The sequence below is a fragment of the Ovis canadensis genome, chromosome 6 (assembly GCF_042477335.2).
Source record: "Ovis canadensis isolate MfBH-ARS-UI-01 breed Bighorn chromosome 6, ARS-UI_OviCan_v2, whole genome shotgun sequence".
NCBI classification, from domain to species: domain Eukaryota; kingdom Metazoa; phylum Chordata; class Mammalia; order Artiodactyla; family Bovidae; genus Ovis; species Ovis canadensis.
Window position 1 is genome coordinate 111851953 of NC_091250.1, and position 26787 is coordinate 111878739.

The window sequence follows — 26787 nt, forward strand, 5'->3', positions numbered from 1 at the left end:
TTTCCTTCTCCAGGGAATCTTCCTGACCCAGAAATCAAACCCATATCTCCTGCATTGCAGGCTGATTGGGTTCTTTACTGCTGAGCCACCAGGGAAGCCCAGCTTGCTGTTTGGTGGAGCAAAGTATTGGAGGCAGGTCAGGTCACTTGTGCTGAGTAGATGTGTGTTGAGTGGTTACCTTAGTTCTTCCTTTTCTGAGAGAGTCAAGCATGGGAGCATAGTTAAGTTTCGATTTGGTGATGTGTGGCTTAGCATGCATTACTCTATCTTGGCCCTTATCTAGTTCAATAGTAGTAATTAGTTGAATATAAAAAAATAAAAATTTTAATTTATAGTTTTATGTCTGGAATATAAAAATTTTTGTTTCAGAAAGTAAATCATGGGCTCATGTTACTAAAGTAAAGACATTTTATTTTTAAATATTTATAGGACAAAAGATATTTTAAGAGTCACACTAGGAAATTTATGAATGGCATCTGCCAATTTAAAGAAAGTAAATGGAATTCCTTAGTCATCAATATTTTTTAATTTGTTTTTTTATTGAAGGATAATTGCTTTACAGAATTTGTTGTTTTCTGTCAAACCTCAACATGAATAAGCCATAGATACATATATATCCCCTCCCTTTTGAACCTTCCTCCCATCTCCCTCCCTATCCCATCCCCCTAGATTGATACAGAGCCCCTGATTGAGTTTCCTGAGCCATACAGCAAATTCCTGTTGGCTATCTATTTTACATATGGTAATGTAAGTTTCCATGTTACTTTTTTCATATATCTTACCCTCTCCTCCCCTTTCCCCATGTCCATAAGTCTATTACAGGGGAAGCAATGGAGAAATAGACTTATATTCATCAGTATTTTTAATTGATGAATATTTTTATTTTTAATTTAATCTTTTTCCTTTTATAAAAAACATAGGAATGATTGAAACCTTTGGATGATAGGAATAACCAAAGAATTTTTAAGAATATCAAGAAATCTTTTAAAAATTCTAGATTAAACAGGGTTTTTAAACTTGATTTCTGAAAAGTAAAAGCAATAAGGATTAAAAGAGAACTTTCATTCCATCTGTGCCAGTTCTGGATGAGACGATGGGACAGAGGTATGTGACAGAGGAGAAAGATTCAGAGTTTAGCCAGGTTGTGAGTCTGCCTATTTATTTGAGAGGAATCATCTTCAACCTGGGTACAGCAAAGTACACATCATAAAAATATAAAAAGTTAAGAATGAAGCGTATTTACTAAGTCTCATTATTTTTAGCCTCCGCAGCTCACATGTTAGGTGTAATAGAATGGCCATTTTGTTTTCAAAGTTACCTCTAAGAATGAGAGACCTGAGAGGGGATCCTTCTTCATTTTTCCAAAGGGGAAGAGTTGAGTTTCAGAGACTATAGACGGAGGACTATCATATCAATCCCAATCCTATGTTGGAATATATAATACACAACTGATTGGTGGACACTTAGCAAAGGGGAGATATTAACACTAGAAGAGAACCTTGATTCTTAGCAATAGAAATTTTAACAAGTTCTTTTCCTGTTCTAACTTGATAGTCATTCCTTTAGCCTTGTGCTATAGTGGGTATGACTGAATACCTTGGGCAGTTAGTTAAAAGTGACTTTAAGGTTTGTTAAAATCAGCATGTGTCAACAGCATGATGTACGTGATTACAAGTGTCGAGCACAAATGTTTTGTCATTGTCCCCTTAGTTAAGTTCTTACAGAGTATAATTCTGAGTTGTGAGAACTTTATTTTATAGAAAATAATTAAAATTGGAGATTATTCAGAGGAGGGTCATCAAGCTAATGAGAGCTCTAGAACCATGTGTACTGAAGTTATTAAGGAACTGGTGATATTAAGCATAAAGAGGTGACTTTTATGGTGGTCACAGAAAAGCTATACTCAAGGTTGAAAATATAACTGATTGTTGGACATGACAGTGGAGATTTGGAAAATAAAATAGAAGCATTGGGTGGTAATTACACACAGGAAAATTTCAGCTGTCTCACGAACCATTTTCTAGTTCTTAGAACTGCTCAACTATAGGATAATAGCCTATAGAAATTTCCTGCCATTGAAAATCTTGCTGCAGAATCCAAATTAATCAAATTAATGCCTTTCAAGGATGTCACTAAGTGGATTCCTACACTGGTTAGGAACTCTTAGATCCCCTGATTTAATAACTCTAGTTTTTTGTTGTTTTTTTTTTTTTACATAAGCTAATCTGCAGAATTATCCTACTAGATAACTCTGAGTCATGGTATACATGTATCATTTAAAGGTGTTGTAATTATGCTACTCCAAGATACATTAGATAAATACTATTTCATTAAAATCTAATAAAAGAGGGCTACATCATCTACAACTGTTAGATTAAGGTACTTTAACATGTTTTGTATAAACAATACATTTCTGCACTGTGACTTTCTTTAGTAAGTTTTTAATTGCCTCACAACTCTAAAGACATCTTCAGATCAAGGACATGTTTAAAGGGCATATTGGTGGTTTTCCAGGAAAGTATCCTAAACTGAAATTTGTCTACAATTTCTCTCACTAAATTTAATTAACAGGAAAATTTTCTGTTAATGATCTCATTTACTTAGTAGATGTACTGGCTGTTCATCATATTTGTGGCCTTACAACATCTTTGAAACACCTGTTCTATATTTGGATAGTTCCTCAGATTAAATGCCTTGGACTTATGGTCTAAGATTTGTATCTTGGATTTTGTTTTAATTAGGTATGGTAAGGTGGCAGACAAGGGGGCATCTGCCTTTGAAAGAAGAATTTATTACTTATATTTTCTAAGAGAAGGAACCTGCCATGTCACGGAGGGCCACATGGAAAGCACCCGGTTTTGTCAGGTTGCAGAAGCAGGAGTGAAGGGGAGAGCATGCCTGAGAGCCTTTATCATGTTTCTGTGGGAAAGGCAGGCAAGGGAAACCACTAAAGACTGGCTAGATTGAATAATCTCAGAACGCTCTGGGCAATGGGTACAGTCTTTAGTTCTTTGGTACCTGGCTCTGCATGATTTAGTACAAGAGGAATGTTGGCTTGATATGTGTGAAGTAGGTAAAAGAGATGGTTGGGAGAATGGAGTCTTGATTGGCTGGAGGGTTTGTTATATCACTTTCATATCCCTGCAGAAGCTGGAATGCAAGGGAGATGTAAACAAGTTTGGCTGTGAATTTATCTCTGTGATTATTTGGTACCAAATAAACAAATATAGAATTAACAAAAAATAGAGAATCCTTCCTCAAAATAGAAGTCAGGATCAGTATCTTAACCTCTCTTGCTTCTAGAGCACGTACATGTGACTTCAACTTACAAATCTCTTGATTTGCAAGAGATCTGTGCTTGGAGGTGTCTAAGATGAGGTAATCAAGTGTATTGGGGATACTTTTTTTTGGTGAGTAAAGCATCTAGTTTTGGGGTCCTGCAGTGGAGAAGCTTCTGGAATCTAGTCTTACTATTTTTGATATGAGCTATGCAGTCTATACAAGTACAATGTCTTGGTTAAGTGCAGAGGCCATAGTGTTTTTGCTAAAGCTACCAATTCAGTGTAACTGAGTATTTTCCAGTAGCTTCTTTTTCTGGATTTCTGACCTTTTTCAAAGTTATATGATCTCCCTAATATCCTTTGATAAATTTGATTTCCTTGCTAGAGTGGATTCTGTTATTCGCAATTAAGAACCTTGAGAGATACAGTGGCTTTCTAGGAGTTCACATTTTCCTGAATTGTCTTTTAATAAATAGAGAAGCCAGGCATAAATAGTTGAAAGTATGTTTTAACTATTTTAATTAAACATGAATATCAATAAAATAATTATACTTTGAAACATAAATACCTACTGTACCATATAAGGAGATGGAGAAATTGTAAGCAGGTTCAGCAAATAGTATGTTGCAAGACTATATATTTCCAATATCCCAAACAAGGACAGGAAATCAAAAATAGGCCAATTAACTTGTAAACTGCAGTTGTAAATATAGACTTTTATGACTATTTTGATGGCATAAAGAGATTTAAAGGAAAACAACTCTTTATAATGAGCAACTTTGGCCAGAAACCAAAACAAAGTCTGTTTATGTGGAACAGAGAAAGACAGAGCTGGTGATCATACATCAGAATATCCAGCACACCCTTATCCATGGATAGCAAGCTGAAAACCTCTGGTTCAAATAAGAATGATGAAGTGTATATTTTCTCTATGTAGCTTTATTTCCATGATGTAAAGTAAATAACGTATACTTGAAACTTACAAATAATGAAGAGTTCTTAATGTCCCACAAATGGCCCAAATATTTTTTCTTATGCCGTATAAGAAATTTTGTAGTGACTAGTAGGGAGCTATCTAACAGACTTTTTTCAACTCTTGCAAAACTCTCACATGTTTCTTTGATGAGGATTTTTATTCTTGATAATTATCAAAGCTGCTAACCACAGAGAAGGGTCAGAGAACCAGATGATTCAGTTCTTGCTCTGATTTCTGTGTCCTGGTCAAATGAAAACCTTGTTTTGAGAAAGAAATTTGCTTTCTCCAAGATATTTAGTAATGTATTTTGTATTTTCCAAGAAACATGATGGAGATGTTGTTTTATGTGATTTAGACATAATATGAACAGAAAATAAATGTTTCATATGACAGGAAAGATAATTGTGAGAAATAATATACATGCTGTTTTTTATAACTTTCCTTAGACATTGCAGAAATATAATTTCTCTGTTTATGTGTATTCCAGATAAACATGGTTAAGTTTATTTGAATTCCTTGTTTCCATGTTACTTCATTGTGGTTGATAGTTTTGACCATTGTAAGGATTAAACATTCTTCAAAGAGACAGTTGGGTTAGTTAAATCAAAGTTATAAATGTGTTAAATATGTACATTTACAGTGTATATTATGGGTATTTTTCTTCTTAACATTTTGTATTAGTTAAGAGAAACAGGGTATTTTTGATGTAGTACTAAATGCCTTTTCTATAGGCTTATTTGACACTCACTGTACCTCATGTGTAACTTTTTAAAGGAAGCATATGTAATCACATTTCTTGTAGTTCTTATCAAAGTAACTGATTCAGTTCACAGACATTTGTGGAAGCACTGTGCTACCCATTGGGTATGCAGAGTTAAGTAAGATAGACAAGGTTCATGGTCTCATCAGATTCAGCCCAGTGAGGATAACAGACATTTCACAATTAAACACAAAAATAAATGTTATAGGTACCAAAAAAAGAGAAGAATTCTATGTGAATTTATGGGAAACTTTAAATAATGTGGTTGAATTCTAAATAGTTTATCATAGTACAAGGCAACTACTGAGCCACTGGCCAAGGATTGACAAGCAAATCAAGGTTAGAAGGCATATTCACAAGAAAAATAAGAAAAAGTCATGAGAGCAAGGATCTAGAAATATCCAGCTACATACTTAATCACGGAAACTCTAAGATTATAAGAAATTCAGTTTGTATATGACTGTAGCGTGTTTTGTCTTTTCCCCATGAAGGGAACTGTGGCCGTACCAGTCTCTTCTGTCTGTTGTTTATGAATTAAAACCCTGATCAGGATGTGATGGCTTGCTTAACTCATTCTCCCCCTGGTATTACTATTGTATGTAATAAAACTTTAGTTTTAATCTGCTATATTTTCAAGTGCTAAAATTATCTTTCATTGAAGCTGTGTAATTGCCTAAATTAGAAAGGAGATCAGGAAGGGCTCTCTGAGGATGTGACATTTAAGCTGATATATTATAGATAAGCAGGAATTAGACAAAAAAATTCTAGGTGGTATTTTCAGCAAATATCCTGTGGGGAGATCTCAGGTGGGAAAAAGCATCACAAGTTTCAAGAACTATACACTGACCAGCACGACCAGAGTAGTGAGAGGAAGAGAGTGGCAAGAAGATTCCTGCAAAGCTTTTAGAAGAGGTTTGTGACCTTTATATTTTATTCTAAATTCTATAGGAAACAATTAATTAGAAGGGTTTAAGCAAGCAAGCAACTCACATACACATATACACAGGCAGACACATATATTTTTAGGGTACTGTGGCTTCAGTGAGGAAAACTGGAGATAAATTGAGAGATGCCAGCTAAGAGGCCTTTTTAAAAATATGATATTAGACTAAATGATGGTGATGTATTAGATTTAGGATAAATAGAGGCAAAGTAGAGGAAGTTGAATGGATACTAGATGTATTATAGATGGAGGCTTAGCAAGACGGTGAAGAGTGATGGTCTTCCTCGTGACTCAGATGGTAAAGAATCTGCCTGCAACACAGGAGACCTGAGTTCGATCCCTGGGTGGGGAAGATCCCTTAGAGAAGAACCCACTCCAGTATTCTTGCCTGGAGAATTCCATGGACAGAGGAGCCTGGCAGGCTACAGTCCATGGGTTGCAAAGAGCTGGACATAAGCGACTTTCACATTTTCCATGGGGGTAAAGGTGACTGCAGCCATGAAATTAAAAGATGCTTGCTCCTTGGAAGAAAAGCTATGACCAACCTAGACAGCATATTAAAAAGCAGAGACATTACTTTGCCGACAAATGTCCGTTTAGTTAAAGCTATGGTTTTTCCAGTAGTCATGTATGGATGTAAGAATTGGACTATAAAGAAAGCTGAGTACTGAAGAATTGATGCTTTTGAACTGTGGTGTTGGAGAAGACTCTGAGAGTCCCTTGTACTACAAGGAGATCAAACCACTCCATCCTAAAGGAAATCAGTCTGAATTTTCACTGGAAGGACTGATGCTGAAGCTGGAATTCCAATTCTTTGGCCACCTGATGGGAAGAACTGACTCATTGGAAAAGACCCTGATGCTGGGAAAGATAGAAGACAGGAGGAGAAGGGGATAACAGAGGATGAGATGGTTGGATGACATCACTGACTTGATGGACATGAGTTTGAGCAAGCTGCAGGAGTTGGTGATGGACAGGAAAGCCTGGCTTGCTGCAGTCCATGGGGTCGCAAAGAGTCAGACACAACTGAGCGACTGAACTGAACTGAAAGAGTGAGAGGAAAGGACATTACCAGATTAAACTATTGAAATGTTTACAACATTTCCAAAAAATTATTATATACTTGCTACACATATATTAATAGATGTTCTGTGAAATGATAAAACTAATTCTATCGTCAAATAAATTTTGGAAACACAGTTTAGGGCAAGTTAGAAGGATTACTATGAGACTTTTCAGTGTCTTTAATATACTATTGTACAGTGTAGATTGTCAGCAGGGTGACCAAAAACTCTTGTATTTGTTGAAATTCTTGTAGTATTTTCCTGAATGTGCTTTGTGATTTGCTGCTTAAAAGAGTAGCTGAACTCTCATATAGATTTATTTAATTGTTCATATTAAATTCTGAATTATAATAATTTTTTCTTTTAACTTACTAAGAGTATTTATAAGATAAATTTGGGGATTTATCCCAACTCATGTCCCAAATCATAGACATGAATTTGATCAAACTCTGGGAAATAGTGAAGGACAGGGAAGTCTGGCATGCTGCAGTTCATGCAGTCACAAAAAGTTGGACGTGACTTAGCAACTAAACAACAACAACAAAGTTTTGCACACTATAACATTAATCCTTCAAAGTAGATTTTGTGTGTTCAATAATCATTTATTGAGCTAAATATTATCTTAGACATATATTGCATATAAAATTATAAATAAGATGTGACAATTGTGTCTAGTAAGCAGTTAACCAACATTAATATTTATTGATTGATGTTAATTGCATGTACACCTTTATATTTTAATGAATCATCTGAACCTTATGTCACCATGTCCAACTCTTTCTTTCTTACATTTAAGGACACTTTTATCTGCACAGGTTTGGCTGATCTGATATAGGCCAATTTTGCTTTTTCTTAGCTGTGTCGCAATTTAATGGTTAAATGTCTTTAGATTTTTTCTTGGGTATTATCATCATCTTAAGTGGCTTCTAAATAGGTTTTTAAATTATTTACTATTATTAATTATTTATTATTATTAATTATTCACCTTGAAATAAAGTTAGAGTTTGACCCTGATCCCTCCTCTCTTAATCCCTACCATTCTTATCCTGAAATAATAGTTCTTAACTTAATGTCCCATACGATTCAGGGTATAGCAATGTATGTAACATAGGCTATTTTCTAAACCTTTAAAAGTATCACTCAACATACACAAACACACACACACACATACAGATACACACACAGACACATGTTCTAAGTATGAAATCTAAAGGAGAAAAATTACCTCTTCACATATAGTGGTCTATGTTATAACCATATAAGGAGAACTTCTCAGTCATAAATTTTCCCCTTTCTGGAAGTGGTGCATTTTACAAACTTAGCAGAAAGCTGATAAAGAAACATATATATATATATGTAAATGTATATATATATATATATGTAAATGTATATATATAGTTAGTGCTGGGTAAGTGACATGAGAGACATGCCACTGGTAGCTCTGTTAACTGTTTGAAACATTTGTGCCAATATTTGGTCAGGTGTCGACTTCCCAGTGTAAGCCAAAACTCCTATAACCATGGAAACTGTTCAATTGAAGTATGTGAGCAATAATAATATTTTTTAAATCATTTACTCTGTGGAGTTTCAAATATCATATACTGAGTGTAGTTTTTACAATTACTTGTTCATTTTATTAAACAATAAAATATGTGATATTAAGATCCTTACAAAGATATTTCCTGTACATTAGATTATGTCAGTAGCAATGAAATTTTTATAGTAGATTTTTCAGCTGACAACATGCCAGAAATATCAAGATGGCTAATAATCTATGCTTTAAAAAATGACTTCCTAATCCAATTATTTATTGTAATTGGATAGCACATTTAAAGGATAGCACATTTAAAAATATCTTTAATTCAAAGATAAAATACATGATAGATAGGCCAATGTTTATTCTGACAACATATATGTTGTTATTTCTAATTCACGTATATTTTTAGTCCAGGTATCAGCTAAATGTACTCTAAATAATATCTTGTGTTAGATTTTTTTTCCCTTGGAATAGATTTCAGTTTTATACATGGAAATTTATGTGTACCATTACCCTAATACTAACCCTAAGACTTCTTCACATGACTAATACTTGAATTTTTGTGTATAAAAGATTTGCCTTTTAAGTTATATATCAATTTGTTTGTAATCTATTAATGTTTTTATAGAAACTGTAACTATTTAATTTACTTAAAAACATAATACAGTTATTTGCCTGTCTAGGAAGTATTTAGATACAAATAGTTGTTCAAATAATAGACTCCTATTTGTTTTCCTTATTGGGGCAACCTAACAAATAAGTGATGTGCTTCCCAGGTGGCTCAGTGGGTAAAGACTCTGCCTGCAATGCAGGAGGTGCAGGAGACATGGGTTCTATCCCTGGGTTGGGAAGATTTCCTGGAGCAAGGTATGTAAACCCACTCCAGTATTCTTGCCTGGAAAATCCCATGGTCAGAGGAGTCTGGCAGGCTACAGTCAATATGGTTACAAGGAGCTGGACATGACTGAAGTAACTGAGCACACACACATGAGACTTTAGTTAATAAAACGTATTAAAATATTGCTTTTTTAAATTGGACTATGGTACTGGTTAATACACATTACCACAATTGATTACTTTTATAATTGGGGAAATATAGATAGATTCAGGACTCCCCTGATGGCTGAGTGGTAAAATATCCTCCTGCAATGCAAGAGAGTGAGTTTAATTCCTGGGTCAGGAAGATCTCCTGGAGGAAAAAATGGCCACCCACTCCAGAATTCTTGCCAGGAAAATTACGTGGACAAAGGAGTCTGGTGGGCTTCCGTCCGTAAGACATGACAGCAAGTAGGTCAGATCAAATAGACTCTGCTTTCAATGAAGTAGACAGTGCCTACAAATGGAAATAAAAAAACAAAAATATCTTTTCTCTGGCCTTGGCCTGTTAAATATTTTCGTAAAATATATAATTATGCCACCAGCTCTGAGCCAGCCAGGTGAAAGTCCCAACCAGAATAGCATGGGCCATAGTGCTTTTTATTGGAAGTGAGTGGTTTATTTTATTATCTAGACTTTAAAGTCTTCTAATATGTCTCCTAAGTATTTGTATGGTCTAGAATATTACAAAGGAAGCTCTACAGAGAAAAGGAATTATAGAAAAAGGGAAATATTTTGCTAACATGAAAACTGACTTTACAAAAATTTGAATACATTTCGAACAAGAGTTTATTACTACATCTAGTAGCTTTATTCTTAGAGCATGTGTAAATGAATAGCCAGTTATGAATTTATGAAATGAAAATTAAATGAAAATAAAATGTGACTTTCCATTCCCTGAATGTAAGAATCATTTATCTGGAGCATAAACATAAAGGTTTATATTTTTCCATAGGAAATAAATTTCATTCCACATCTTCTAAGTAAATATGTATTATGATTATCTCTTTTTATGCAAAGCACACCACAGCTTTAAATATCTGCTTTGTTTTGCTCACAGTTTTGTGAGTCAGGACTTCAGGAAGGGCTTGTCTGGAAATCTGGTCTTTGCTCAGTAGACTCTGCGGCAGCTGAAGTTAGAGGGTCCACTTCCAACATGGCCTCTTCACCAATATGCTTATGCCTCGGTACTCTGTCTACCAGTGTCTGACTGTCTCCTTCTCTCCAAGTGGCAGCTCCTGTTTCAGGTTTTCTCCATGTGACTTGGGCTTTGCACAGCATGGATGTCTTAAGTGTAGTTGGCTTACACAGCAGTTGGCTTCTAAGACAGTATTTTCCAAGAGAGACAGGGAGAAGATGCCAGTTCAATTACAGTCTGGGTTTAGAACTGGTACAGTGTTACTTCCCTGTATTCCATTGTTCAGAATCATCAGGTTCAAGGAAGTGGAGAAAAAAGGACTACTCCGGTTGAGAGGGATGGCATGAGCACAAAGCATATGATTATGTAGGATAGAAGATGCTATTTTGCCATTTTGAAAAATGTCAAAGTCTTCTTAAAAAACAATGGTCTAGACAGATACTTTATGATCAGTGTATTTGGAAAACCACACATCTTGATTGGAGCATAGGGAGAGACAGATGAAGAGATTCAAAATTTAGATGTCAAAACATAACTTGACTATACCAGCTGTCTCTTCCTCTGTTTTGATCCTTCATCAAATGAGGAAATGCAAGCATATGAAAATATGTTCATTTTGTTTATAATAAGATAAACACAAAAAATGTACCGAGTTAGTTTCTCACCTATGAAATCAGCAAAAACCTAAAAGCTTTGGAATCTACTTTGTTGATGAGAGTATGCAGAAACTTGTAAATGATATTCTTATAAATGACAGAAAGGACTACCAAATGGCCCAACCCATTGAAGGAGAGTTTGATAATATTTAACAAAATAAAATACTCATGTGTCCTTTAACCAGGAATTCCACACCTAGGAATTTATCCTAAAAATATACTGGCAAAAATATGAATGACCGATGCCCAAAACTACACATTAAAGCAGTATTTGTCTTAGTAAATGAGAGGGAACAACCCAAATGACCATCAGTAGCCAAGTGAATGTACTATAATATATCCATATAGTAGAGTACTGTGCAACTAAGGAAGGAGGGACAATGTCTCTTATTACTACTATGTCATAATTTTCTGTCTGTAATGTAAGTGAAAAAGAAAAGTTGAGATAAATGGGTATAAGATGCTACTATTTACAAAATAAATACAAAGCTAGCAAGATAATAGATAGATATGCTTATCTTTGAAAAATAGCAATTAAAAAAGCAATATCAAGTCAATCATTTTGTTTAAATTGAGGATCTATATAGAAGGGAGGGAATAGAACAGGATAGAAAAAACTAAGGAAGATGCAAGCTAGGCTTCTTTAAAATCTCCACATTGTAGATTTGACTTTAGGATTCTAAGAATATTTTCTATAATCATAAGGAAAAATTTAATATAACAAAAATTAAGTAAAATTAATAACCTAATTTTATACATAACTGGGATCACAGTTACAAAGAAGGTATCTTTTTCAAGTGTGGTGACTTTATTTTTTTGTTAATTTTAAAATTTCTTATTCATGCTGCATATCATGCAGGATGCTAATTCTTTAACCAGGGATCCAACTTGCACCCTCTGCAGTGGAAGTGTGGAGTCTTAGCCACTGGACCATCAGGGAAGTTGCCAAGTGTGGTGACTTTAAAACACAGTTATCTGGTCATGCATCCCTAGTGGGATATAACTTAAACGGGGAAAAAAAAAGATTTGCATTTGCACCTTAAAGTATTTTCAAAGCATATTGTTGATAATATTGGCAGTTTTATTTGGGACTCTATTTATGATAAAGTGAATGAGTTATTAGCTCTATCCCTGATGGTTAAGTGATAAAGAACCCACCTGCCAATACAAGAGACACAGGTTCAATCCCTGCATCAGGAAGATCCCTTGGAGAAAAAAATGACAACCCACTCCACTATTCTTGCCTGGGAAACCCCATGGACAGAGGAACCTAGCAGGCTACAGTCCATGAGGTCACAAAGAGTCGGACACAACTTAGTGACTAAACAACAATAAAATGATGTATTATGTTGGTGTTTTTGAACTTCATGATTTTTGCTTTTGGATGGAAGGAGACTGATCGTAAGAACAATGCACCTTGTATGAGGAACGTAATTCACTGAGGGCCCTGTCAGATGCTCTTTGAGACCTGTCGTCCATTTGCACCCATGCCACACCTGCCATAGGCTGCTTTCCCCCAATGACTGAGTGTGGCAGGAATATTAAGGGTGGATCCATTTCTGGGAGCCATAACTCTTTATTTGCTAACTTTGGTTCAAGGACTTAGAGCTTTGCTGAATCTTCCTTAGCATAGCAGTTTAGGATACTTATTTTTCTCTCTGACTCTCTCTGTCTCTCTCTCCTCCTTCCCCATTCTAATGCTGTCCCATCTTTTCTAAATTCTTCTTTGGCACTAAAGGTCAGAATTACATCCCAGTGCTGCAATTCTTATTGAAAGGGTAACACAGAGGTTCATATAGGGGACAACAGGAACCAAGGCTTCCTTATAGCCTTCTTTCTCCCCGAGGTCCCACATGGATACCTCTCTCCTTCTGTTTCCCCCTCCTACTGTATCCCCCTCATCTGTTTACTCTTCTGCTTTAAGTACCCACTGTCTTGATGCTTGAATGCTTGAAAGTCTCTACCTGCCTCATATGGTTGTTGAGAAATGCAGCGTGGCTTTTCTGCTTAGACTGCTTTTCTCTGGTGAGTAGTTGCCCCCTGGAATTTCATCATATCAGATTCTCTTCCTCCTTATATAGAAGTTTTCAAACATCATTAACAAGAGACACACACATAGAGACTAGGTATAAATAGCATCAAGAAGTTGAGCCTCAAGACCTTCAACTTTCTAAAGCCTCGTGTGCATGACCGACCTCAGTGTTCTATTGTAAATGTAAATAATATTTTTATGATGTAAAGCAGCAAGACGCATGCCTGAAGATAGAGAGTTTAGAGGCTAGTATATCAAACACGGGGTTATTTTACTTGCTTTCTGTTTTCTCATTGTCTTGTATAAATATAACCAGGAGATCAGGGCGTATATTTCAAACCAGATAAAAGATTTAGCTGCCTCTCAGAGGAGAATGAAAGCGATATTATATTTTAATGTTTATAGAATAAAAGCAAACACATTCAGAAACTAAGAACTTTTATTTCCTAAGTTGTCTTTTTTCTCCCCTCAAAGTGTGAGAACATCTTAACCTACCATATTTAAGAACTGACTCGATAAATTTGCCAAAGGTACCAAGAAGTGAAGAGTCCATTGACACTTTCTCACACAGAAGCCAAACCATTTTGTCCCCTCAAAGAAAAGCACAAGTTTTCCTCCAGGGGGTGTGGAGTTTGATGTAAGATACCACAGATTTCAGGACTCCCACTTGGGTTTTCCTCAAAATAGAAAATGAAAAGAAACAGCTGTCTGGCATGCATGTTAGCACTTCTCGTCTTTCGTCTGTGTGCTTCCGACAGGTAAAGTTTTTCCCAGAGATGTTGAGAGCTTTGCTATCCGTTTGATAACTTAAAAACTCTTTCACACAGAAAAGGGTGGGAAGGTGGTGCCATTCATCTTCCTAACGGAAATTTGATTCTCATTCCTTCTTACCAATAAATGAGCCTCATTCCTCAAGTATTCTACTCCTTTTCTGAAAGTTATTAGAATATAAATTGATGACCTCCTGGAAATTCTATGGAAATCATAGTATGTAGTGTAAAAGTCCTGCATTCATAAATCTCTCTAAATGTAATCCTGACTGACCTGACTCCTAAGGAACATTGTTTCAATTACATTTTAAGAAAAGAAAGAAAGAAAAGCCACCAAGAATAGATTACAAGAAAATACGGGAGACTCAAAAACCACACATTGGATTTAGTGCCACTGTTTTTTTCCATTTGAATCTTCAGAAAATTATCTCTTGGTATTAAAGGTAGATTCTCCTATTGAATTTATACTCAAAGGAAAGGACTTGAAATTGTTCACTGACTGCTTTTTTTCCCCTTCTATACATTTTGTGGTACTCGTTCAGAAGACATGTATATCAGACATAAAAGTATGTACCTACGAAGCATAAAAGTAATCAGGGGAAAGCAAATTAAAGGCATGACAAGACAGTACAAACACACCAAATTACTTGATATTAAAAACTCCAGTATAATAACACATATATATGGAATTTAGAAAGATGGTAACAATAACCCTGTATGTGAGACAGCAAAAGAGACACAGATGTATAGAACAGTCTTTTATACTCTGTGGGAGAGGGCGAGGGTGGGACGATTTGGGAGAATGGCATTGAAACATGTATATTATCATATGTGAAATGAATCGCTAGTCCAGGTTCGATGTATGATACAGGATGTTCGGGGCTGGTGCACTGGGATGACCCAGAGGGATGGGATGGGGAGAGAGGTGGGAGGGGGGTTAACATATGTACACCTGTGGCAGATTCATGTCAATGTATGGCAAAACATTGGTTGCAATATTGTAAAGTAATTAGCCTCCAATTAAAATAAAAATTAAAAAACTCCTAAAATACATTTTGGGAGTGATGTGGATCAAAAGGAACTCTCCTGTTCATGTGGATCAGAAAGAACCCTCCTTTTCTGGTGATAGTAGTGTCAGTTGGTTCAACTGTTTTGGAAAGGAGTTGGCATTGTTTTGTAAAGTTAAAGTTACAAATATCCTACAACACAGGTATTCCACTGCTAGCTACATTTCTTAGAGAAATTTTTGCTCAGGACACATGTACAGGAAATTCTGGTTTATAATAGACCCAAATGAGAAACAACTTTGAGGTCTATGTTAATAAAAATGATAAATAAATAGTTGTATGTTAATATAAAAGAATTCAGTGAAAATGAGAGTCAACCACATGCATCAGGATGTGTGGAATATACAAACATATTAGTGAAGAGAAACAAAATTTGAAAAACACATAGTTCATGACACCATTTCTAGAAACTTCAAAAACAGGCAAATTCAACTGTATTGTTTAGGGGATACAGTGATACTTATGTGATAAAAGGAAATGGTGATCATGAAAGTTGAAGACATTTAAGCCAAAAGCAAGGGAGCGGATTTCATAAGAGTGAGAACGTGGTTACCTTTGGCGATGGTGGTGATGGGAGATGGAGTTGTGAGCAGGAAGGAATAATCGGAGTTCTAGAGTGTTGTCACTGGTCTGTTTCTTGACTCGGTGATAAGTTACAGGGATTGGCTTTGAAATAATTGATTAACTGTATATTTAAGTTTATGCTGTTTTTATGTTTGTTAGTTATACTTCACACATATCCTATGAGTATGCTGCTGCTGCTACTGCTGCTAAGTCGCTTCAGTCGTGTCCGACTCTGTGCGACCCCATAGATGGCAGCCCATGAGGCTCCCCCGTCCCTGGGATTCTCTAGGCAAGAACACTGGCGTGTATATTACTGCTTAAATGCACATTCAAGACAAGAAACAAAAAGTTTTTCTCTAGGCTATTTGAGGCAAATTCCTATGGTCTGTCATTTGGGCTTTTAAAAAATTTTTTGTGGTTACCTGACTTGAAATTGCTTGCACCTTGCTAAAGATAGCTGGAGAGGAACAAACAACTGTCTGCTCTAACTTAATCTAGCATATCTCAAGAGGTAAAACTTGCTAACATTCTCCATAGGATAAAAGAAAATCTGAAATAGCTCCAAGTTGTACCAAAGAAGTGATAAGGCAAGCAAGACAGAATATTGCATGAAGAAAGGTGGGAAATGAATTCTGAAGACAGAAAAAACATGCTATAAATAGAATTGTGTACCCCATCCACCCAACTCTGACCCTACCAATTCATATGTTGAATTGGTTGAACAATTGGTTGAAAGGCATTGACCTTTGAGAGGTAATTAGGTTTAGAGGAGATTCTGATGGGAGAGGATTTGTGATTGGTTTAGTGTTCACATAAGGAGAGACACCAGAGAATTTGCTCTTGTTCTCTCTCTGCTGTGGGGGGACCCAATGAGAAGGCAGCCAGGTACAGGCTAAAGGAAGCTCTCCCCAGGTACAGAACATTTTAGTACCCCAACTTCAGACTTCTGATGTACAGAACTTGATAAATTTCTGTTATTGAAGCCACCCAGTTTATGGTATGGTAGATACCGTAGTATTTTGTTATGGCAGCCTGAGCTGACTATTGGGCTTCCCTGGTGGCTCAGATGGTAAAGAATCTGCCTTTAATGTAGGAGATGTAGGTTCGACCCCTGGGTGGGGAAGATCCCCTGCAAATATACAATGATACATTGAGGAAAGGAAAGTGAGGGTTTATCAATTAAAAGATAGTTATAAAACACTTCATTTGGGGGCAAGTAAGATTTTTCTTCTCCTAATTTATTCAAAGGACTAAAGCAAAATGTATCATGTTGTCCTGGAAAAGTACAGAATCATCTCTCCCTGACAAAGTAAAAGACTATGTTAAAGTACTATAAAAACATTTCATACTGAAACACTCAAATGAATTATCTAAAAATTCACACATTGTTTTAATTGAAATTATATATTTTTATCAAGTTTGCAAACAACTTTTTTTCTATTTTGCCCTTTAAAAAATCAATCGAAGGTATATTATTTGAGACCGTACAAATATACATACTTACAAATCGTTTTCTCAGTAAACTTATCATGGGAAATAAAGCTACACATGAAAAACTGCTCTTTCATAAATTAGTGTGCTTGTGTCTAATGAAGATAATATTATAGAGTTTTTATAATAAATATTTTACCCATTTACTATTTTTTACTTTACTCTCCACTTAATGTTTCCAAATCGAATATACAAAAACATCCTTTTAAACAAACTGAGGTACAGAGAGGTTAAATTAAAACACATTTTCAAACAAGTACTAATGAGTTGAATATAAATTCTAGAAATATGAAATGTGAATGTGGGTTATTTAAACAACATAATTAAATCATAAAACCAGTAGCTTAATTTTTGAGGATTAAGAATATATTTAGAGTCATTCATGTAGAATTATATAAATACATTTAGCTAATGATTAAATAAAGTTGGTAAAAATTAACTCATACATATGACTTTTACCCCATTTTGAAAGTGTGGTGGAGTGTAAACAACACAGATGGAGTATTTGCCTTTTTGAAACTTATAACCCTCAGATTTTGTAACAGAAATACTTCACCTCTTAAGGAAGTGACTCCTTTTGTAATATTTATTTAAGCAAGATTTCTCAGGTCACTGACTGTTAAATAAATCTAGTTAAGTAAGAGTAAATCATGTTAAAGATTTAAGAATTCCTTACCACACACTCTGTATTACCTTTCTTTCCCAGTATTTCTTCTTGCTGAGAAGTTTCAGGTTCTCAGATGTAGCATGTTATAATAATTCATTATTTATATAACTTTTTATTTTTTACCTTGCTGCAAATATCTTAGGGCTTTTAGACTGTATCCTCTCTGCTCCTAGTTTATATAACAAAAATACTATTATCTTCCTCATAGAGGTTATAAGAAATGATGTAAGTCTGTGTATATAAGACTTGAATAATATTAAAAAGGAACAATATTGTCTTAATGTATTGTCAGTGTGGCATCATATTTCTTAAACTGATTATAAATAAATGATGTTTTGTGCTTGATGATGGAGTATGATCATTTTAAATTAAAAGTTTAAGGCTTCCCTGGTGGCTCAGATGGTAAAGAATCTGCCTGCAATGTAGGAGACCAGGGTTTGATCCTTGGGTTGGGAAATTCCCTGGAGAAGGGAATGGCTACCCACTCTAGTATTCTTGCCTGGAGAATCTCATGGACAGAGGAATCTCATGGGCTACAGTCCATGGGGTTGCAAAGAGTTGTACACAACTGAGCAACTAACACACACAGCTGCTAGGCTACTTAGAGATTATTCAACTCATTATGAAACTGAGGTTCAGAAAAACTTGACTTGGACTAATCAGTTGGTAAGTGAATAAGAATTAAAGACTGATGTCCTGTCTTATATTTCAGTTTGATTTCCATTATCTCATGTTTCCATTTTAAATACTTCACATTTTAACTATTTAAAAAGCAATTCATTTTAATTAGATAAATTGTGCAGTCTCCTGGGATATCTTCAGTATATTACAGATTAGGTTAAAGTCTAATTTGATCATCAAGCCAATCCCACAACAATATCTTTGTTGAAAGAGTGAGCGTTTCATATGGTGAAAGTATCAGTTTAAATTTAGTTAGAAATAGGGGTTCCCTGGTGGCTCAGATGGTAAAGAATCTACCTGCAATGCAGGAGACTAGTGTCAGGAAGATCCCCTGGAGAAGGAAACGGGTACCCACCCCAGTATTCTTTTTTTTTTTAATATAAATTTGTTTATTTTAATTGGAGATTAATTACTTTACAATATTGTATTGGTTTTGCCATACATCAATATGAATCCTCCACAGTTATACACATGTTCCCCATCCTGAACCCCCCTCCCTCCTCCCTCCCTGTACCATCCCTCTGGGTCACCTCAGTGCACCAGCCCCAAGCATCCAGTATCATGCATCGAACCTGGACTGGTGATTCGTTTCATATATGATATTATACATGTTTCAATGCCACTCTCCCAAATCATCCCACCCTCTCCCACATGTCCAAAAGACTGTTCTATACATTTGTGTCTCTTTTGCTGTCTCACATACAAGGTTATCGTTACCATCTTTCTGAATTCCATATATACCCATTAGTATACTGTATTGGTGTTTTTCTTTCTGGCTTACTTCACTCTGTATAATAGGCTCCAGGTTCATCCACCTCATTAAAACCGATTCAAATGTATTCTTTTTAACGGCTGAGTAATACTCCATTGTGTATATGTACCATGGCTTTCTTATCCATTCATCTGCTGATGGACAACTAGGTTGTTTCCATGTCCTGGCTATTATAAACAGTGCTGCAATGAACATTGGGGTACATGTGTCTCTTTCAATTCTGGTTTCCTCGGTGTGTATGCCCAGCAGTGGGATTGCCGGGTCATAAGGCAGTTCTTTTTCCAGTTTCTTAAGGAATCTCCACTCTATTCTCCATAGTGGCTGTACTAGTTTGCATTCCCACCAACAGTGTAAGAGGGTTCCCTTTTCTCCACACCCTCTCCGGCATTTACTGCTTGTAGACTTTTGGATAGCAGCCATTCTGACTGGCGTGAAATGGTACCTCATTGTGGTTTTGATTTGCATTTCTCTGATAATGAGTGATGTTGAGCATCTTTTCATGTGTCTGTTAGCCATCTGTATGTCTTCTTTGGAGAAATGTCTGTTTAGTTCTTTGGCCCATTTTTTGATTGGGTCATTTATTTTTCTGGAATTGAACTGCAGGAGTTGCTTGTATATTTTTGAGATTAGTTATTTGTCAGTTGTTTCATTTGGTATTATTTTCTCCCATTCTGAAGGCTGTCTTTTCACCTTGCTTATAGTTTCCTTTGTTGTGCAGAAGCTTTTAATTTTAATTAGGTCCCATTTGTTTATTTTTGCTTTTATTTCCAGTATTCTGAGAGGTGGGTCATAGAGGATCCTGCTGTGATTTATGTTGGAGAGTGTTTTGCCTATGTTCTCCCCTAGGAGTTTTATAGTTTCTGGTCTTATGTTTAGATCTTTAATCCATTTTGAGTTCATTTTTGTGTATGGTGTTAGAAAGTGTTCTAGTTTCATTCTTTTACAAGTGGTTGACCAGTTTTCCCAGCACCACTTGTTAAAGAGATTGTCTTTACTCCATTGTATATTCTTGCCTCCTTTGTCAAAGATAAGGTGTCCATAGGTGTGTGGATTTATCTCTGGGCTTTCTATTTTGTTCCATTGATCTGTATTTCTGTCTTTGTGCCAGTACCATACTGTCTTGATGACTGTGACTTTGTAGTAGAGCCTGAAGTCAGGCAGGTTGATTCCTCCACTTCCATTCTTCTTTCTCAAGATTGCTTTGGCTATTCAAGGTTTTTTGTATTTCCATACAAATTGTGAAATTATTTGTTCTAGCTCTGTGAAAAATACCATTGGTAGCTTGATAGGGATTGCATTGAATCTATAAATTGATTTGGGTAGTATACTTATTTTCACTATATTGATTCTTCTGATCCATGAACATGGTATATTTCTCCATCTATTAGTGTCCTCTTTGACTTCTTTCACAAGTGTTTATAGTTTTCTATATATAGGTCTTTAGTTTCTTTAGGTAGATAGATTCCTAAGTATTTTATTCTTTTCGTTGCAATGGTGAATGGAATTGTTTCCTTAATTTCTCTTTCTTATCTTCTCATTTTTAGTGTATAGGGATGCAAGGGATTTCTATGTGTTGATTTTATATCCTGCAACTTTACTATATTCATTGATTAGCTCTAGTAATTTCCTGGTGGAGTCTTTAGGGTTTTCTATGTAGAGGATAATGTCATCTGCAAACAGTGAGAGTTTTACTTCTTCTTTTCCAATTTGGATTCCTTTTATTTCTTAGAAAAGTACAACTTTCCAAAACTGAACCAGGAAGAAATAGAAAATCTTAACAGACCCATCACAAGCATGGAAATTGAAACTGTAATCAGAAATCTTTCAGCAAACAAAAGCCCAGGTCCAGACGGCTTCACAGCTGAATTCTACCAAGAATTTAGAGAAGAGCTAACATCTATCCTACTCAAACTCTTCCAGAAAATTGCAGAGGAAGGTAAACCTCCAAACTCATTCTATGAGGCCAAATACCAAAACCTGACAAAGATGCCATCAAAAAAGAAAACTTCAGGCCAATATCACTGATGAACATAGATGCAGAAATCCTTAACAAAATTCCAGCAACCAGAATCCAACAACGCATTAAAAAGATCATACACCATGACCAAGTGGGCTTTATCCCAGGGATGCAAGGATTCTTCAATATCCACAAATCAATAAATGTAATACACCACATTAACAAATTGAAAAATAAAAGCCATATGATTGGAGGAGAAGGGTATGACAAAGGGTGAGATGGTTGGATGGCATAAAAAAAAAAAAGCCATATGATTACCTCAATAGATGCAGAGAAAGTCTTTGACGAAATTCAATATCCATTTATGATAAAAACTCTCCAGAAAGCAAGAATAGAAGGAACATACCTCAATATAATAAAAGCTATATATGACAAACCCACAGCAAACATTATCCTCAATGGTGAGAAATTGAAAGCATTTCCTCTAATGTCAGGAACAAGACAAGGGTGCCCACTTTCACCATTAATATTCAACATAGTTTTGGAAGTTTTGGCCACAGCAATCAGACCACCCCAGTATTCTTGCCTGGAGAACTCCATGAACAAAAGAGCCTGGAGGGCTATAGTCCATGGGGTCACAAAGAGTTGGACATGACTGAGACGCTAACACTTTAGAACCAATACAGTACTGTGAAGTAATTAACCTCCAATTAAAATAAATAAATTTATATTAAAAAAGATGATAAGAAAAAAAATAATTGAAAACCCCAAAGTGACAGTGACTGAAACCAATTATAGACTCTTTTTATTTAGTCTTATATTCCAGAGGTTTTTCATGTCTGATAAACCTGGGAATAAATTTGATCTTCCTTGACACTTGCATAAACATCTATTCCTAGGAACAATAAAAATTCAGTAAAACAGTAAGTTTCAAAATATGTAATAAAATCAACAATTCACAAAATGATATTGATACAATATATACTTTTATGGGTACATAAGTACATGCATAAACAACTGAAAATAACTGAAGGCTGTGTGCAAATGATAATGATGGTTACTTTGGATGTTTAGAGTCGAGATTGGTAATCTGATAGGACTTTATCTGTAATGTTCTAAGGATTTACAACAAAATAAGGTGTTTTGGGGGATAGGAAAAGTGGGGAGTAGACTTACTATGCTGAAATCTTTAGGACTGCTGTGGTATTTTTTTTTTTCCTCCCGTTTATGTTGCCCTCTGAGATTCCAAAGCTCCCCACAGACCTGCCAGTGAGAGGGTGTCCTGCTGTTTGGAAACTTCTCCTCCTTAAGACTCCCTCCCCAGCATGGGTCTCTGTCCCTAACTCTCCTGTCTCTCTTTTTGTCTTTTACATTTTGTCCTACCTCCTTTTGAAGAGGATGGGCTGCCTTTCTGGGTGCCTGGTGTCCTCCGCCAGTGTTCAGAAGTTGTTTTATGGAAGTTTCTCAGGATTCAAATGATCTCTTGATGAATTTGTTGGGAGAAAGTGGTCTCCCTGTCCTATTCCTCTACCATCTTTGGACTGCCCCCTAAAGTAATTTAAAAAAATTTATTTTATTGTGGTAAAATTCACATGATATGAAACATACTATTTTGACTATATTTAACTGTGTGGTTCAGTGGCACTATGTACATTCCTGTTGCTCACCACTCATCATTTCCCAAATTTTTCACCTTGCTAAACTGAAACTCTGTCCCCATTAAACACTAACTCCCCATTACCCCTCCCTCCCCTCTGACCCCTTGACCCCTGTCATCTACTGTTGTACTTTCTGATTCTATTAACTTGACTATTCTAGGTATCTTGTACAAGTGGGATCAAACAATATTTGTTGCTCTGCAGTATCTTAACTGTATAACCATCGTATCAATTATAGATTTTGTTTGTGAACAATAGAAACCAATTCCAATGAACTAAATCAAAAAGGGGGTTTACTGGAGGGACACTGATTATTGTAGATTTGAGGAAAAAGTTGAATGATGAGGCTATCTAGTAGGAATTAAGGACAGCTTAATTCAGCTTAATACAACTCCAGTTTCTTCACAACCTTGGATCTCTCTCTTTATGATATGCATTCCCATGAGGTGACGTGACATTGGGTAAGTCTGAGGCGTATTTATCAGCTGAGGTAAGAGTTGTGAGTGAGTGGGTACCATTGACTGTGTCACCAGAGCAAAGAATGTGAGCAGGACCATTTTCCAAATAAAAAATGTGTGTGTGCTCAGTTGCTCAGTCGTGTCTTGACTCTTTGTGACCCATGGACAGTAGCCCGCCAGGCTCCTCTGCTCATGGAATTTTCCAGGCAAGAATACTCAGTAGAGTGCCACTCCCTTCTCCAGGGGATCTTCTCGATCCAGGGATCAAACCCACGTCTCTTAACATCTCCAACATTGCCAGGCAGATTTTTTTTTTTTACCACTAGTGACACCTGGGAAGCCCTCCAAATAAAAATTAGGGTTCTATTTAAAAAAAAATGCAAAGGGTTGTCAGGAAGGGAAAACCAACAAGTGTGTCTATAGCTGTCACAAAAGAACACACACCGAAGTCTATCTCGTTTCTTCAACCATAGTTTTTAGATGTTCTGTGGGTCTGTGGAAAGATATTCTGCTGTGGAGCTAAGTTTAGTGATCACACTGTCCAAAAGTGTCTCTGTTTGGTTAAAATGCAATCAACTGCATGAACACATTTTCTGTACCTTTAAATTTTTCTCAGAAATTGTTTTCTTTATTGCTCTTGTTTACTGAGCTATGTACTCATCTTTGGTTATGCTGTTGAAGGCAATGGGTACATGTGATACTGTTTACAAATATTTACTACTTTCCCTTAGGCAGGATTATCCTTTTCCATTCTGTTGATTTCAGGCATGGCACTTGCTTTCTCCAATAAAATGGAGTGGAAGTGACATGAGTCTCTTACAAGCAGATGTTCTAAGAGCCAGCAAGTGATGGTGTTTCTTCTGCACGGTAACAAAGATGTTTCAAATAGAGGTTATTTTCAGGAGCCTCCCAGTACATCACTCCAAGGTGAAGAGCCACAATCAACCTGCTGTGGATGCACAGCTTTTTGAGAAATAATCATTTGTAATTTTAAACCACAGAGATTTGGGTATTTGTTACCATAGTATAAGCTAACCAGTCCTGACTGAAGCACTTGTAAAACTAATTCTCTGTTGAGACTTCACAGATAATTTCTAACTCATTGTGGTTTTAAATATTTCCTTTCATTAGTAGGAAATTAGGTAGAAAGCGATGAAGTGAAGATTATTTTGTGAGCATTGGAGAAGCAATATTTCTCTCTGGGCAAGCTTCTGACAAAATACATTGGATATTTTGGAGTTTTAATGTCAGAAATACATAGGTGTATTATAATATGGAAGACTTACTTTTAAACAGAGCAACAGATCGAGAAATTTCTCAAACACATGATTCTCTCCATTAGTACCAATTAGTAGTTATTTTTATGTATAGTTAGATGTCTGGTGGCCCAGTGGTAAAGAATTTACCTGCTAATGCAGGAGATTTAGGAGACATGGATTTGATTACTGGGTTGGGAAGATCCTCTGAAATAGAAAACGGCAACCCACTCCAGTATTCTTGCCTGGAAAATTCCGTGGACAGAGAAGCCTGGTGGGGTACAGTGCATCGGTACAGTTGCAAAGTATTAGATATGACTGAGCGACTGAGCATGCACACACACAGGTGTTTTGATTATTAGTTGATATTGATACTATGCATGTGTGCATCCTAAGTCACTTCAGTCATGTCTGACTGTGACCCCATGCGCTATAGCCCACCAGGCTCCTTTATTCATGAGATTCTCCAGGCAAGAATATTGGAGTGGATTGCCAGGCTCTCCTCCATGGAATTTTTCCCAACCCAGGGATCGAACCTACCTCTCTTACATATCCTACATTGGTGAGTTCTTTACCACTAGCATCACCTGGGAAGTCCACTGATACTATAAGCCAAGGCATATACAACTAGTAAAGAAGAAGCTGACAAGTTATGATTAGTTTAATAAGTTGCATGTATTGTTCAACAAAATAATCATTAGGTTGCATGCTGTATATGCCCATATTGATTTAAAGAAACCTGGTAATAATCTCTCTTTAACTTTTTTTTTTAATTTTTATTTTTACTTTATTTTACTTTATAATACTGTTCTCTTTAACTTTTTAGAAAAAGAAATCCCAGGTCTATTTCCCTATTAATATTTCCCAAATCTACCTATTCTTATTCTTGCCACCGCTGCTTTAAGTCACGTCTTCATTATCTCTTACCAAAGCTCTCTAATTAATATTTCCAGTGTGCTTCTCCTCCAGGTTATGTTTATCACAACCACTGGATGCTATAACTAAAATACAACATTGACCATCTTATTCCCTTGCATATGACCCTTGTGGTTCAACATCTAGAAGACAAGGTTCAGGTTTCTTAATGTCGCATATAAGGGCTTCCTGGAAAGGCAGCACGGCCTGTTGGTTATGAGAATGAGTTTTAGAACCACACATCCTGGGTTTGAAAATAGATCTGCTCTAAGTAGCTGAGTGACTTTTACTAAATATTTACAATAGTATGTCTATAAAAATGTTAGCTTTTGTTAATTTTATATGGTTTCTCCCTTACTTCCTGTACTTACTCTCTGATCTTTTTTTTTATAATTACCCAAAGGTAATGATTACCCAATTAATTTTTTAATAATTACTCAATGCTTTCCTGGTGGCTCAGACAGTAAAGAGTCTACCTGCAATGTGGGAGATCTGGGTTCGATCCCTGGGTTGGGAAGATCCCCTGGAGAAGGAAATGGTAACCCACTCCAGTATTCTTGCCTGGAGAATTCTGTGGACAGAGGAGCCTGGGAGGCTGCGGTCCATAGGGTCGCAAAGAGTCAGGCATGACTGAGCGACTAACTTCCGTTTTCAAGGGTACTTGGCAGATTTTCATCTCTATTCTTGAATTCCTTTGTAATTACTCATAACTCTTTCCCTCTTCCGATACCCCTACCCTCAAACTGGCTAATGCTGTCTCATCTTTTAATGTTTAGTTCAATGATAGCTTTAAAGCTTAAGTTGACTTTTCTTCAAATACCTAGGATATTTCTCTTATGAATTCAAAATCCATCCATATCTCTATTATTATACATATCACACAGTATGATATTATAATGTTTCTGTATCTACTGACTTCTATGAGACCACAGGCAACTTGAGAGCAGGAATCATATCTCATTAACTTGTCCTTAGTATAGTTCCTGGTTCATAGTAGACACACAGTAGAAATGTTTGTTGAATATATAGAATATTGCCAAATAAAGAAAGGATTATTATTTTGTAATCACTTTTGAACTCACTCTTTATTTTGTGGTTCGGTATTGCTTGATCAAGATCATTGTGATAAATTTCCTTTAAAATTTATTTCCAGAGAAAGTCATTTCTCTCTTGAATTCTTAATACTTTCTTCTATCTGACAAGGATAACCTAGTTTCCTGTCTTGCCTTGAGTATCTCCACTCATAGAGCTAAAATAGTGTCCTATTC

At 36.0% G+C, this 26787-nt stretch overlaps 1 protein-coding gene across 1 annotated transcript in view; it reads left to right on the forward strand.

Moving 5' to 3' along the window:
* Positions 1 to 26787, forward strand: part of CFAP299 (cilia and flagella associated protein 299) — a 713998-nt gene that overhangs the window by 247616 nt on the left and 439595 nt on the right. The window lies entirely within an intron of this gene.